The sequence below is a fragment of the Panthera onca genome, chromosome B4 (genome assembly GCF_046562875.1).
Source record: "Panthera onca isolate mPanOnc1 chromosome B4, mPanOnc1 haplotype 2, whole genome shotgun sequence".
In the NCBI taxonomy this organism is placed as follows: domain Eukaryota; kingdom Metazoa; phylum Chordata; class Mammalia; order Carnivora; family Felidae; genus Panthera; species Panthera onca.
This window is the reverse complement of record NC_138345.1, coordinates 107,054,364-107,069,438: the sequence shown is the minus strand read 5'-3', so window position 1 is coordinate 107,069,438 and position 15,075 is coordinate 107,054,364. Positions and strand designations below refer to the sequence as shown.

Below are 15,075 nucleotides of genomic sequence, written 5' to 3'. Positions count from 1 at the left end.
ATTTTAATAACAATGCAGTCTTTAGTTTTCAATGACTTTCAGTTTTGTATGTGCTATTTTGGTGTATAGAAATGCATATTTTTGTTTTTGTAAGCTTTATGCAGACCAATTTGCCTGATGAACATAGATGCAAAAACCCTCAACAAAATACTAGCAAATTGAATCCAGCAGCACATTAAGAGGATCATGTACCATAATCCACGGTGATTTGTAGCTCCTGGGTGGCTCAGTGGGTTAAGTGTATGACTTCAGCTCAGGTCATGATCTCACGGTTCATGGGTTCAATCCCCAGGATGGGCTCTGTGCTGACCGCTCAGAGCCTGGAGCCTGCTTCGGATTCTGTGTCTCCCTCTCTCTCTGCCCCTCCCCAACTTGCACTCTGTCTCTGTCTCTCTCTGTCTCTGTCTCTGTCTCTCTCTCTCTCTCTCAAAAATAAACATTAAAAAAAATTTAAACAAACAGTGATTTATCCTTGGGATGCAAGAATGTTTCAACAAATGCAAATCAATGAAGGTGATACACTATAGAACAAAGGATAAAAATCATATCACATCATCTTCTCAATAGATGCAGAAAAAGCCCTTGACAAAATTCAACATTCATTCATGACAAAAAACTCTCAACAAATTAGGTATAGAAAGAACGTACCTCAACATAATAAAGAGCATGTATGACAAATCAACAGTTAACATCATATTCAATGGTAAAAATATGAGTTTTCCTCTAAGATGAGGAACAAGACAAGAATGCTCTCTCATACTACTTCCACTCGACATAGTACTGGAAGTTCAGGTCAAAGCAATTAGACAAGAAAAAGAAATAAAAGGCATCCAAATAGGAAAGGAAGAAGTTAAGGTGTCTCTCTTTTTTTTTTTTTAATTATTTTTTATCTATCTATTTATTTATTTATTTTTATTTGAGAGAGAATACATGAGTGAGCTGGGGAGAGGGGCACAGGGAGAGAGAGACAGAGAGAGGGAGAGGGAGAGAGAGAGGGAGAGACAGAAAGAGAGAGAGAGAGAGAGAGAGAGAGAGAGAGAGAGAGAGAATCTTAAGTAGGCTCCAGGCTGAACACAGAGCCTGACACTGGTCTCTGTCCCATGATCTGAGCTGAAATCAAGAGTTGGATGCTCAACTGACTGAGCTACCCAGGTGCCCCAAGTTGTCACTATTTTTAAATGATCTTATATAAAGAAAACCCTAAAGGTTCCACCAAAGAACTATTAGAATTAATAAATATATTCAGTAAAGTTATGGGATACAAAATCAATATACAAAAATCAGTTGCATTTATATAAACTAGTAACAAACTATACAAAAAAGTAATTAAGAAAACAATCCCATTTACAATAGCATTAAAATATTTAGGAATCAATTTAACCAAGGAAGAGAACAATCTGTTCAATGAAAACTGTGAAACATTGATGAAAGAAATTAAAGAAGCATACATAAATGAAAAGATATTCCGTGATCATGGATTGGAATTGGAATTAATAGTGTTAAAATGTTGACACCATACAATGCATTCTTTAAGATGAATTCCTGTTACCTCCTTCTTGGAAGTTAAGAAAACTGACGCAGAGTCAGAGTTTAAAAGCCACTCACTTCCCTGTGTTGACAAAAAGAAAGTCAACCTCAAAGTAAGCTAGTAAATGCTTCATTTGTTATCTTACTAGGGAGTATAGCCCAGATACAGTCTTTCAGATTGCTCTGCAGAACTTCTCTGAAGCTCAGTAGCTGTAAGGAAAAGAAGTAAGTGTACGTGCTCACAAGCAGTTCTCCAAATATTTGGATGTCACAAGGTATAATTTGTTCAGTTTTAACAATTAAGGTTTACTGATTTCTACATAGACACGTGAAAGACCCTTAGGTCATCTTAATACGTTATGTTTCTATCGTATCTGATTGTCCAAAACATTGCTTGCATGCCTCCACTTAACTGATTTTCCAGTTCTTCCTGTTTTCAATATCTCCCTGAGGTCAGTTCAGATGGTCACAGAAGACTGACATCAGTCACCTACGCAGTTTTAGTGCACACCTGCAAGCATTTTTTTAGAGAAAGAGAGGTCAATGCTCAGAAAGCCTATAGGTCCCAACTCAGGCAAAATGATATATACTTTCTATAGCAAGACTTAATAGAAATGGAATGACTAATAAACTGCCTTCTTCATTATAATGACTCAAGGACTGGGCTGGGCAAGGCTCCACCTACAGATGGAAGGTCTTTAAGGCATACCATTGGGCAAGATTGGAATTGCCAAGGACAGAGAAGTGGAACTACCTGGGGGACAGCTAGATAGGGCAATATATGGGTGCAAAACCAGAGAGAAGTTTAACTACAGAAAATACTTTAGATTACTTAAGTGCTTGGGTTTTATTAGATTAATTTCTCATAATCTTCACTCCTTTCCTTAACCTTATGGGAGAAATACACCTCTCTGTTCCATTATATGGGTTTGGCCAAGTGATTTGCTTTGGCTGATAGAATGTGGGAAGTTTTGAGGTGTTCCATTTCTAATTCTGGCTTTAAGAGGAATCCAGTTTCTATTGGAACTTTTTTGCACTTCTGCATTTCTACCATGAGAAGACCATGCCTTGGAAGTTTATGGTCTAAGGTAGGTGCGAGACATGTGGAGCAGCCTTGAATAAAGCTTAGAACCAATGCTGCCAAATCAGTCTAGATAACATAACCTCCCCAAAGATATGTGATGAGGATAGTGATTGTAGTTTTAAGCCACCGAGTTTGGGAACGATTTGCTTTTTGCAATATTAATGTGGCAATAACTGTCTTCCTCAGTGCTTCTCACTTATTCTTGAATTAGCACTATCTTTCAAGTGAATTGGTCCAGCCTCTCTCATTTACTCCTGTCATGCTATTATTTTGAATTATGACCATTAGTCTTCTTTTCATAATCAGAAGTTGACAGAGCTGTACAAATAGGTAGAGAGAGATCATCAAATGGTGGTCCCCAGCATTATCAAATACAGAGAGAATCCGAAGTTGAGAAAAAAGCAGAATTTAATTTAATGTAAGAATCTACTTTGCTGGGTGTGAAATGTAATTTTCAAGTATTCCTCATAAGAAAAGTATGTGAAAATAACTAAGAGATTAAAATATGACAATTAGACTTAGAGTAAGGGTGTGTGAAAATAATAGAAGAGAAAAATTGCTGTTAAGAATTTTTATTAGACTATAGAGTCTCATCTGACTCACTCATGTTTTATACATTTTCCCTGATCCTTATAGGCATAACATTAAACTAACATATTATTAAATATGATTGCACACTGCTGTTCCTTGAAAGATATGCTATTATACCTCCCTCTACTTTTAAGTTCTGCAAATTAGTTTGGCTTAAGTCCAAAGCAGCACCAATACTTATGCATTATTTAATTTAAAAGCCCTGAAATCAATTTTTAATCCCCAAATATTGTTATTTTCAAAGGAAATATGATCTTCTTGGCTTTATTTCCTACAACAAACAATACTATTCTAAGAAATTATTTGACAGAACTTGTAAATGTAATTGGACTGTGGTATACTAGCTTAGAATTAAAATTGCCCTCTATTTATTGCAGAGTAGTTTACACAAGTTTTGTTTTTTTTTTTTTTCATGTAAAAACCTGGGCTAGGTAAACTCTGTTACATTTAGAACTTTTTATGATAAAGTACTCGGTATTGTAACAGAATTACTGTGTTCTCTGGAAGGCATGTCTTCAAAAACATATTCCACTTTCAGCTTCTTAGACCTAACTTGATTGTCTTTTAAATTCTTTATTGTGGTGAAGCACAATATCAACTTTCCAATTATTCAAGTTGTGGCTCATAGTAAGACCTTACTCTCCTTTGGGAAACTAAGTCTATTAACCACAAAATGCCTTGGAATTGTTCTTTTCAGTGTTTCTCAGCGATGTTTTTCCCTTTCCTGGCATTGTTCTAGAAGACCTTTAGCATTCTTAAAACACTGCAAAGACCATTGTGATGCTTGCACAGACTTAGCACTTAGCAAATGTTTACTGGAGAGAGTGAATGAACGAATGAATGATTATTCTTTCTCCAAAAATCTCATGATTCCCTCCCCCCTTTTTTATGCCCTTAGGCCATACATCTTTAGTACTGCGATCAAATAGATCACCAGGACATGACTTAATTACCTTTGCAATCTCATCTCTTAACCATATCAGACACATATTTCATTTTCCTCTCAGGAATAAACTTCATTCTCACAACTATGTGCTTTTGTTAATATCATTCTCTTAATCTGAAATAGGTTTCCCTAAATTTCTTATCTGGAAAAATCCCATTTTTCTTGCACGTCTCATTTTCACTCTATTTCATAATAATTAAGAGACTAAACATATATCTGCTGTAGGGCATAGGAATTTCACTCCTAGGAATTTACCTAAGAGAAATGAAAATATATATCAATGAAAACAAGTGTGAAAGAATATTTATAGCAAATGTATTCCTAATAGCCAAGACTGGAAGTAGGCCAGGTATCCATCAATAGATGTATGGATAAACACTGTATATTTATATTCATATGAAAGAATGCTACTGAGTAATAAAAAGGAATGAACTACTCCCACAACATGGGTGAATTTTAAAAGTATATTTCTGAATGAAGACATAATAAAATATTACTACTGTATGATTTCATTTATATGAAGCTTTAGGGAAGTAAAATCTGAGCTAACTGCAGTTGTCCAAAAGTAATATGAGTAAAAAAGAAATAACTTATTGTAAGCAACTGCAATTCTTGGGTGGTTAGTTATACAACAAGGTTACTAATACCAGCATAGCTAGGAAACATATTTTTAAAGTATAAAATAATGTTATGCCCAACTCTTGATTTGAAATTTGGTTGAAATAAAGAATAGGCTCTGAAAAAATTTTTTTCCAAAATGACGAAAAAGGAAGAAGACAACCTAAATAGGCAGATTTTTTAGAAGCCCTTGGAAAAAACCATGAATTACCTCTGAAAGATTACGAGGCCCAGATGGTTTCACAAGCTAATTCATTTCAGTCTTTTAAAGAAGAGATACTTCCAAGAAGGTATATACACATGAGTAAAATGTAAAACCTACCCAATTCATTTTGTAAAGTCGGCACAGAAAAAAACACCAAAAATATCACACACATACACGCACACACACACCTCATTTATGGTTAGAAATGTTATATGGTAGATTGGCTGTTTTCAGTTTGACCCCATCACCACTTCCCTAAGGTGGGCACTACATTTCTAAGAATTTCCTTCTTTCAAGACTCTGAGGGTTTGCAAGTAGGAGGAACACATGTGTAATTTGGAAAACAGAAGTGAAGTGGCAATCCCCACTCTCAGGTCGCCCAGCCGGATGCTGCGGCTTCTTGGAATTCCTTGTGAGTTTGGAAACCCCCAGCAGCTACATTGCTTCAGGCTGAATTGTTAGTGAGTGTTTCTCTAATTCTCTGGCTCTAGTGATCTAGACCTTTACTCCCCTGCCCCAATGCCTTCCACGTTTATAACGGCTCTGCTTTGCTGACCAAAATAAGACTAATAAAAATGTTCATACCAGAGTCGTTCTAAGGGAACGGAATCGTATGGAGGGTAGTCTGGAATTGATTCTAGAATTTGCTTCTGTTTAAGGGCTTTGCAAAACCCCCTGCAATGGGTAGAAGGGATTCTGATACTCTCTAATATTAGGAAAGAGTCTAAAAAACAGCGACAAAACTGAGTCTGAGAAGTCTGAGTAGTATGGACTCAAGCTATAGGGGTTACAAATTTACAATATTTGAACCTCAAATATTCGGTATTTGATTTAGATTTCAACTGTTTTTGCTCCGTACTTAGTTGCCCATGAATGATGTGGCTCCTTTCTAAATACAAGCTTCTCCCTTTATCTCTCATTACCATATAGTGAGTAACTTTTCCTGTGTTTGTCTTGGGGTTCTTCACACAACAGAGACTGTCATAATCATGTCTTTATTTTACAAAGTTACCATTGGAAGGCCTGGAAAATTCTCTATAGAAGATTGTTATAATGCAACTTTACTTACCCTTCCTGCAGCTTGGGAAACAGGTATTGTGGGGAAAATGCTGGGTTAGCCATTGGCCTCTCTGTGAGGAGGGGTGGCCCATATGTCAGACCCCGGCTAGGTCACCAATTGTTGGTTTGAAACTTCAGGAGCTCCCCAGGTGAAATCTGAAACTAGGCTGCCATACACAGAGTACAAGGAGAGACCCAAGAAACAGGCAGACTATTCCAGATTGGTAGGAGGGCAAGTTTAATAAACAAGGAAGCTTACATATGAGGCTTGCCTAAGACTGCTACAAGATAAGTAAATCTCTAAGTTGCCCACCAGAATTTTTTTAAAATAATTTTCATATTTTTTTAAGTTTATTTACTTATTTTGAGAGAGAGAGCGAGAGAGCGAGCACAAGTGGGGAAGGGGTAGAGAAAGAAGGAGAGAGAGAGAATCCCAAGCAGGCTCCGCACCACCACTGCAGAGCCCAATGCGTGGCTCAAATTCAGGAACCGCAAGATCACAACCTGAGCCAAATCAGAGGCTTAACTGACTGAGCCACTTAGGTGCCCCTGCCCACCAGAATTTTAAAAGTTTCTATAGAGGCTTTACTGAGGTTCAGTCACATATATGCTCCAGATGGTCTCAACAACACACTACTCTCTCAAGGTTGAATTCTTGAGATGTCTCCAGCTATGGGAACACATTCCAAGGACAGAGTTGTAGGTAAGGAGACTCTGATTGCCTGGGTCCAGTTCATGGGTCAACCAGCAGTCACATACTCTCAATGACCTCTTTTAACACCTACTTTCTAGAATCCAATAACCATATTGCCTAGAGAAGTTATTTTCATTCTATGCTTTATAGGGCTTCTTCTATTAGCCCATATTTTTGGCTACTTAGAATGTTTTTATTCATTCATACCCCTTTTCTGTTAATAGTGTCTTCTTTCACTGGAAGAAGTCTTGTCTGCTCAATATGATCATTATGGAACTATGAATCTCATTCCCAGAGCTATGTTAGTTGGCTCAGATATAAGAACATGATCCAGAATAAGTAAACAAAAATAAACAAAACACACAGTTTCTTAAAAATCTATTTGGAGTAGAATTATACAATCATATGGACATTAACATTTATGCTACATATTTGAACACTTAAAATCCATAATTAATAAGCTTAATCTAATAAATAAAATATATACTCTTTTGAGTTCAATATAAAGTATTTTTTAAAAAATGAACAAATACTAGACTACAAAAGACATCTCAAAAATTCCAAAAGAATTGACAATACAAAGATCGAGGTATCTCACTACAGTCTCCACGTAAATGATTAGTAGTAAAATTAATTTTAAAGATGTGCTTATAAATTATGCAGGTAAGAATTGAAATTACTTAAAAAGATCACTTAATTAATTTGTAGTTTGTAACTAATGTTGTACATATGGAGTAAATTATAATGTTGAAGCAATGTAATAGTAGTTGTTCAAATCCAAAAACTAGAGAAGACAACTAGAAGAAATATATAAATACAATGAGAAAAGAATTCACAAGAAAGCAAAAAGTACATTCCTAACAATATCAAAAATTGATTATTTGAAAAGACTAAGAGATAAAAGTTTAGCAAGATTGATAGAAAAGAAAGAGATAAGGTAAAAATAGTGCTATGGAGAAGTGCATGTATTTACAATGCATGTATAATGTAGGATTTAAAATAAAATAGTACTAACAAATTTATTGAAACACACTAAAAAACTAGGTGAAATGAACAATTTAAAAGAAAGGAATTACCAAAATTTACTCAATTATGGAAGAGTTAACTGAAATAAACCAACAGAAAAATTCAGTTAACAATAAAGTGTCTCTATTTACCATCTTCTTCCTACTCTCCTCAATTTCCCAGATGAGTAATAAACAATTTCTATCTTATGTAAGAGTATTTGAGAGACTAAGAGTGTAAACTCTGTGTCTTGCTTTACAATGCTAGAATAACCTTGATTTAAAAAAAATGTAAGGTGAACATAAATCACAAATAACTTCATTTTTTATATAGATGAAAAACTCTAAATATGAAAAAGTTGGATTTATCGATTTAAAGAAAAAAATAGTAGTAAGGCAAGAATTTGCTATCTCTGGGTCTCCTCTCTGTTCCTCAAACATGCTAGGTAAACTCCTCTTAGGGCCTTTTCACTGACTGACTCTTCTGCCTGAACATAAGCAAGGCCAACTTATGCAAGTCCTTCAAACCACTGCTCTAATAAGATCTCATTGAGACTTAACCCTGATCACTCAGTTTAAAATTGACGCTCACCCTCCTCCCCCTGAATCTCCTAACCCACTTAGCCTATGTTACCTTTTTTTAAATTTTATAGCACTTAGCTCTTTTAAACATATAATTTATTTATTATGTTTACTGTAAATTGTTTGCCTTTTCTTGCCCCACCCCACTAGATTATACATTTTATGAAGGTAGAGATATTTGTCTCTTTTGTTTATTGATATATTTCAAGCACCTAGGACTATGCCTGCTATATAATAAGTACCGAATAAATATTCGTTGGATGAAATAGTTCATGATTTGAAAACTCAGTATGTTATTATCAGAAATAGTATATGCCAAAACACACTTCAATACGAAGAATATTTCTCAGTTATCACACATTACTCAGCTGTACCAGTGGAAGAAATATTGAAATATTTTCATACTGCTGGAAATATAGCTGTGCCTAAGTCCCCCAAGTGCTTCCTTTCTGCTACTTCAGTCACCCTGGCTCCCTTCCTGGGATACTGGTCCTCTCTAGGCTTAATTTCCTTTGGTTAGCGACAATTACAGTTATTAGTTACAGAAAATTAAATACTTTTAATATCACCATTTTTTAAATAAAACATGAAAAAAAAAAGGTAATTGAATGAAATCACCTAAGGAGAGTACGGAGAGAAAAGAAAAAAAAAAAAAAAAAGACATAAGGACCAAGGACAGAGCCCCAAGGCCATTAACATTTAGAAAGAGAATATAAAGAAGATGGATAGAGTTATGAAAGATGTAGGAAAAAAAATTGCAAGCATTTATTTTCATAAAAGTCAAAAGAAAAAAAACTTTTTATTTGTCCTGTTTTCCTCAAATGATTGTTGAAATTGTTGAAACAATATTGTTGTGAGTTTGTAAACCATACCAACTGATTTGATTGCTTTGACATTTGTCAACTTAGTTACCCCATCCTCTACCTATAGAGAGATCAGTTAATCTAGTAACCTTGCTTGTGCCTCTTAGCTCTTCATCAGCCAAGAAAATGTAGGATGACTAGATTACTCACCAGATATTTTGGGATTGTGCAGACTTTGGTGTCATAAATATTTGAAACTATGTATCAAATAACTTTTAGTATGGGAAATAATATAATAAATTTTTATCAGAATAAAAAATAATTTCCACAATATACTACATATGTAACAAATAAGAAAATGAATTAACATAAACTTGTAGTGTAAATTGATTTAAATATTTTCTTTTAGTACTGTAATATTTAAATCTTTTTTTTTTGGTAAATATTTGCATTGTATTTCTGAGCACTGGTGCTATATCTTCAAGAGGTTTTTTTTTTTTTATGTTTATTTTTGGAGAGGGGAGGGGCTGAGAGAGAGAGAGGGTATGTGCCCTTGAACAGGGGAGAGGGAGAGAAAGAGGGACAGAATCCAAGCAGGCTCCATGCCGTCAGCTCAGAGCCAGATGTGGGGCTCTATCTTGTGAACTGTGAGATCATGACCTGAGCTGAAATCAAGAGTTGGATATTTACTCAACTGAGCCACCCAGGTGCCCATATCTTTGGGGGGTTTTATATAATATTGTCATTTTGAGGGATTTGGTGCTTATATAGTAGATATCAAATTCAGAAAGTGATCTAGATAGGGGTGGGTATTTATTTACAGTATCTAACAGATGCCTTCTAACTATAAACATGGACAACCAAAGTCTTGTCTTTTTTCTTTTGCAATGTGTGGCTAATAACTATATCTACTGCTTAGGGTTGGTATAAGAATTAAGAAAAATATGGCATTTAAATTATTCTGTACATTGCAAATGTACATACTTAACCTCAGATCAATACTTGCTAATATTAAATACAGTGTGGCCAAAAAGACTAATCTCCCTTTACTTGTAGGTTCAAATCTTCTAATCTTTCCCTTCTGCCTCTTCTCTCACAAAACACCATGTGGTCATTTGTCTTCCTGTGTGGCAAAGAAAGCATTCAATAATTGTTAGCTAAAAGATATTAGCAAGTGGGTATTAGATCACTGAAGTGTCTTTATTGTTAAAATTTAGAAATAGATACTTTTTACCTCTTTGACTAGAGTTTCTAGGTTCTCCTTTGGAATCTTTCCACTTCTCACTCCACTTCTTATTTTATTTTTTTAATCAATTAATTTCTTTTTGAGAGAGAGAGGGAGAGCATGAGCAGAGGAGGGACAGAGAGAGAAGGAGAGAGAATCCCAAGCAGGCTTCGCACTGTCAGCTCAGAGCCCGACTAGGGGTGAGAACTCACAAACTGTGAAATCACGACCTGAGCTGAAATACAAGAGTCAGATGCTTAACCGACTGAGCCACCCAGGCACCCCTCCACTTCTTATTTTCTAAGGTGCCTAGCTCTTGTGTTAATTCAAGATTTTCCTCCTGTTAAAATTCATTCATTCACTAAAGGTTTACAAGGTAGCATTAAAAAACACTAACTCTGAAGCCAACCAGATCTTGGTTAAAATCTCCATTCTGTCATTGAAATAGCTGTGTGGCTTTTTGCAATTTTTTTTCTCTTGAGTATCACCTCTGTCTAATCTCTAAAATCACCTCATTAATTAATTGAGAAGATTAAATGAGCTAGTTTAAACTCCAGGTACTTAGTGGGAAACTTAATACCTGCTCTTATTCTCATTGGCTTCAAGACATGAATTAGTATTAGTCATTTTTGAGGGTATCACTCCACAAATATTTTGTGACTTGTAGCTTTGCACATGTATCTGAGGTAGATGTCAATTGTCAGTGAAAAAAAAAATGTGAGGAGGGAATATTTGTAGGCAAGTGGGCCTTCTTTGTACTTATATAAACCATTCTTGCAAGCATACAAAAACTTTCCCACAGATAAGCCTAATCCTGATTATGGGGGACATAGCCCTACTTATTTTCTTAAATTCTTCTCAGTTGTTATTGGTATTATTTCTACTGTGCATCAGTTTCAGAATATAAAAAAATTATATATATCAACAGAAATATTTGCCTGTCACCAGTATGTGAAGTAAAAAGCAAATTACACAAGATGTTCCATAAGAGGTTTATTGGAATTGGTTTTATTTTTTTCCAATGGGACATCTGTCAGAGTATTTATTTACCCATGGCAGAGGGGCATCCAGGGAATCAGATCTAATTTAATATTTAAAAATATTTTAAAGGTGGGATTGGAAGAGACTGAGAAAAAGCTCTCTTGGCTGCAATAAAAGCTAAGGATTAGTAGCAGTGTTCTGACCTGAAATTTAGGTCTTGTGATTTCTTTCCAGGAGATTTCTCACTGCATGAAAAACCTGTCTGAAATGGCCTTGTTATTTAATTCAATCTTAATTGGATACAAACCGTCAAAATCTGAGGGATTGTTGAAAGCCCCAAAAGTGCACAAAGGTATTTTTTAATGGTAACATTAATCGTTTGGAAGTGAAAAAATGTCCTTCATCAAGTCACTGAACCTTTCCACTATAATTGGTTGTAGGCTTATTTTGCATTTCTTTCAATTTTGAAAGTTTCAAGGACATAAAATTTAATCTCTAGAGCATATGCCCCGTTTAGGGGAAGGTTCAGCCATTTTCAAAAGAAAGCTAAGCTTTGTGCTCATTGATGTATATTTTAGAGATTCTCCACGTGGCTTAATTATGAGTACGTCTTGTTTGCTACAAGAAGTGAGTCAGCCTTCGTGTCGTAATGAGACCCCCTAGAGGAAGAGTCGGAAGCTAAGGGACCAACACAGGGTGAGGACCAGCTCCCTAAAACAGCTTTCCTAACTTGGCCAGAATCCCTGAGCGCTATCAGGCCAACGTTTGGTGGAGAAGCAAATGCCCAGGTTGCTTTTCTTTTGCAAGAGATGTAAATGACCGGCTTGGGGACACAGCCAGGGAAAAGGGTTCTTTGGGTCACCCACTTCTTCTAGTCCCGTCAGTGACTCTAAGAGAACATTGGAGGGTGTGAGGCAGGACCATTTCTATTGTTATCCTCTTTGAGACAAAGGCGCGGGGCGGGCAACTGGTGCCTGTCCTTTGCGTTGGATGGGTTAAGGGAGGCTGGGATGGCAGGGGGGCGGAGGAGGGGGGGGATCCGTTCGGTTTTGCTTCGGAGCGGACTTGCTCTGTCGGTGCCGCCCCGGCCGGCCCATCCCGGGGCGCAGGGTGGACGCGGCTGGGCAGCCGCAGCGGCCTCTGCGTCAAGGAGCGGCGGGGCGGGGAGGTGCGGCGCCCAGCCGGACGACCTGGCTCCCTTCCCCCGCGGCGCCCGCAGCCTCCCCCTCTCCCCCGCAGCGGGTCGGCGGCCGCAGCGCCGGCGGGCCGGGCACGTGGGCGCCTCCGTCACACCCTCACTCACACCCTCACACACACCCGCGCGCACGCACCCGCGCGCCTGCATCTCGTGCTCCTTCCCTGGCCGAAACACCGGCGCTCGCGAGTCCCTCGCAGCCAGCCCGCCGGGCAGCGACACCCCCACCCCCCGGCTCCAGCCCAGCCCCAGGGCCCGCCCGAGGCCAGCGGCTGCTTCTCTCTGGACAGCTCCTTCGCGGCCTCTGTCGCAGCCACTTGGACCCGACCCTTTGGCCACTGCCCCTGCTGTCGGGACGTGGGAGAAGCGAGAGGAGCCGGGTGGAGACACGGGAACGGTAATGACACGCTCCTACAGCTAAGGGCACGGTTTTAGGCAGGGCGGGGCTCCCCGTTAGCCACCCCGGAGCCCGGGGACAGGGGCGCGAGCGGACTTGATGGATGGATCCCGGGAAGGACTCGAGCTGGGTCCGGGGGTGGGGGGGGGGCGGCTCTAAAGCTTTTGAGGGTGAAGTTGTGCTCGGCGCGCGACCCTCCAGGCTGTGTCTTGCACCTGTGCACAATGGGGGGAGGAGGCGAGAGCCGCGAGTAGGGGAAGCACATGGGTTGAAACGTTCCGCCATCCTTCCTTCTCGTGGTGGAAATCGCCTACAGCATCTCCGAGAAACTAGTGGCTTCCAAGTCCAGTGAGGGCTGGACGTGGGGGCGGGGGGTCCGACTGGGGCAAGCCCGAGAGGAAAGTTGGTAGGGTCTGGACGGAGCGAGGCGCTTCCGAGGTTCTAGGGGAGTTAGCAGCCGATCCCCGTGCGGGTGGGCGGCGGGGCGGGGAGAGGAGCCAGGCTCATTTCTCATTCGCTTCTCGTTGCTTTTGGCCACTGCCGAACGCGATCCCCCGAGGCTGTGTGTTTTCACGTGACCCCCCGTTCCCCCTAGCCTGAGGCATCCTGGATTAAGGGTCCTAAAGCGGGCCTTTCGCCGCACGGGGCACGTGGCTCCAGAAGAAAGCGCAGCCTGTATGTTTTTCTGCGCATCCAGGAATTTGAGCGTGTGGCGGTGAGATGGTGGTGCGGGGATGTGAAGGAGAGGATGGGCGGAACGGGAAACCCAGACCATTTCTACACCATTCGCTCGGCTCGTGTGTGCGTGGCCTGGGCAGAGGACGGTTTGGAGTACAGGGAGGGGCTTCCGGATCAAAACATGCAGGCATACCAGCCTCGTAAAAACGAACGAATCGCAACGCCGAGCCGAGACGTCCCGGGGACAGGTGTGGACCCACCCTGTCGCAGAGGCCGCAAGAACGGGAATTCTTTTCCGTTAAGCCGAGGAGCGGCGTTTGCCGCGCGTGGGAGAGGGAAGCCCCCAGGCTCGCGCTCCGTGGCGTCTCGCTCCCTTCCCTCCTTCCATCCTCTTCCTTCCCAGGGAAAGGTTGGAGTAAGACGGGGCGGGGTCCGCACTCCGGCGCGGTGACGTCAGCAGTGTTTGGGTGCTTATGCAAATGAGGCTGCGTTCGTTGCTCCCAGTCGGGTCGTTCCCTTCCAGGTCTTAAAGGTAGACCCAGGCTTTCTTAGCCTGCATCGTTTGTATGGTTCACTGCCCGAAAGCACCAAGAGGACTGGAGGGTTCGCTTTGTGTACTGCGTTTAAGAGCCTCATCACCCAGTTTTAAAAACTGTTTATGCCTGGTTGCTTTCCGGGGATACAGGAAACAAACTGTTTGCTTTAGGAAGTATCGTTCTCTGACGAAGCAACCTTGTAGAGGTTCTTACCCCCCCTCCCCCGCCGCATTTCTTTTCCGCAACAACAGTGTTGACATGCAGACCTACTTTTGTCTTTGACGCCTCCTACTAGTTTTGACTTATGTAGTAAGTACTTAATAAGTACTTGATGCAATGAATTTTCCTTGAAGAGTGTCTCATTATATTCGGCATATTCGATCATCAGAATCATATTTTATTTTTGTGTGCGTACCCTTTGTATCCACATGATCAATGATCCGTGTTGATTTATTGGAGTAAAATATATTATTGAATTCATTGGACATTTTCATCCAAGTGAAACATGTAATGTGTTCTTTTTTTCCGGGAAGGCAGCAATTAACACTATTCTGAAAGGAAGACAGTCTCTTATGTTGACAAGTTTTCTTTTCTCTGATTGTATGTTGTATTCTTGATTCCAGAATTACTATGTACTTCCAATATATGTTAACTCAAGAGATAGTATTTTAATGGCATTAAGAAAGCTATTTTTATGTGTTTCTAGAAAATAAGTGCTATGTCATCCAAATAATAACATAAGTAAGAAATACCGTCTTGGTCTGTTGAGGCTGCCAATAGCAAAATACCATACCCTGGGAGCTTTATAAACAACAGAAATTTATTTCTCATGGTTTTGGAGGCTTAGAATTCAAGGTACCAGCAGATTTGGTGTCTGGTGAGAGCCTGCTCTCTGGTTCATAGATGGCAACTTTCACTGTGTCCTCACATGTTGGAAGGAGCTAGTTAGC

At 39.7% G+C, this 15,075-nt stretch overlaps 1 protein-coding gene across 2 annotated transcripts in view; it reads left to right on the top strand.

Moving 5' to 3' along the window:
- Positions 1-12,660: 12,660 nt before the first annotated feature.
- The window catches only part of SLC6A15 (solute carrier family 6 member 15), a 39,081-nt gene continuing 36,666 nt past the window's right edge, over positions 12,661-15,075 (top strand). Inside the window, exon 1 of one of the 2 annotated variants that reach the window (XM_060656856.3) lies at positions 12,661-12,911. The gene's annotated coding sequence lies outside the window, so the exon portion shown is untranslated. Of the gene's footprint in view, positions 12,912-13,526; positions 13,627-15,075 lie in introns of those variants that run through there. The other variant, XM_060656857.3, reaches the window with a different exon arrangement.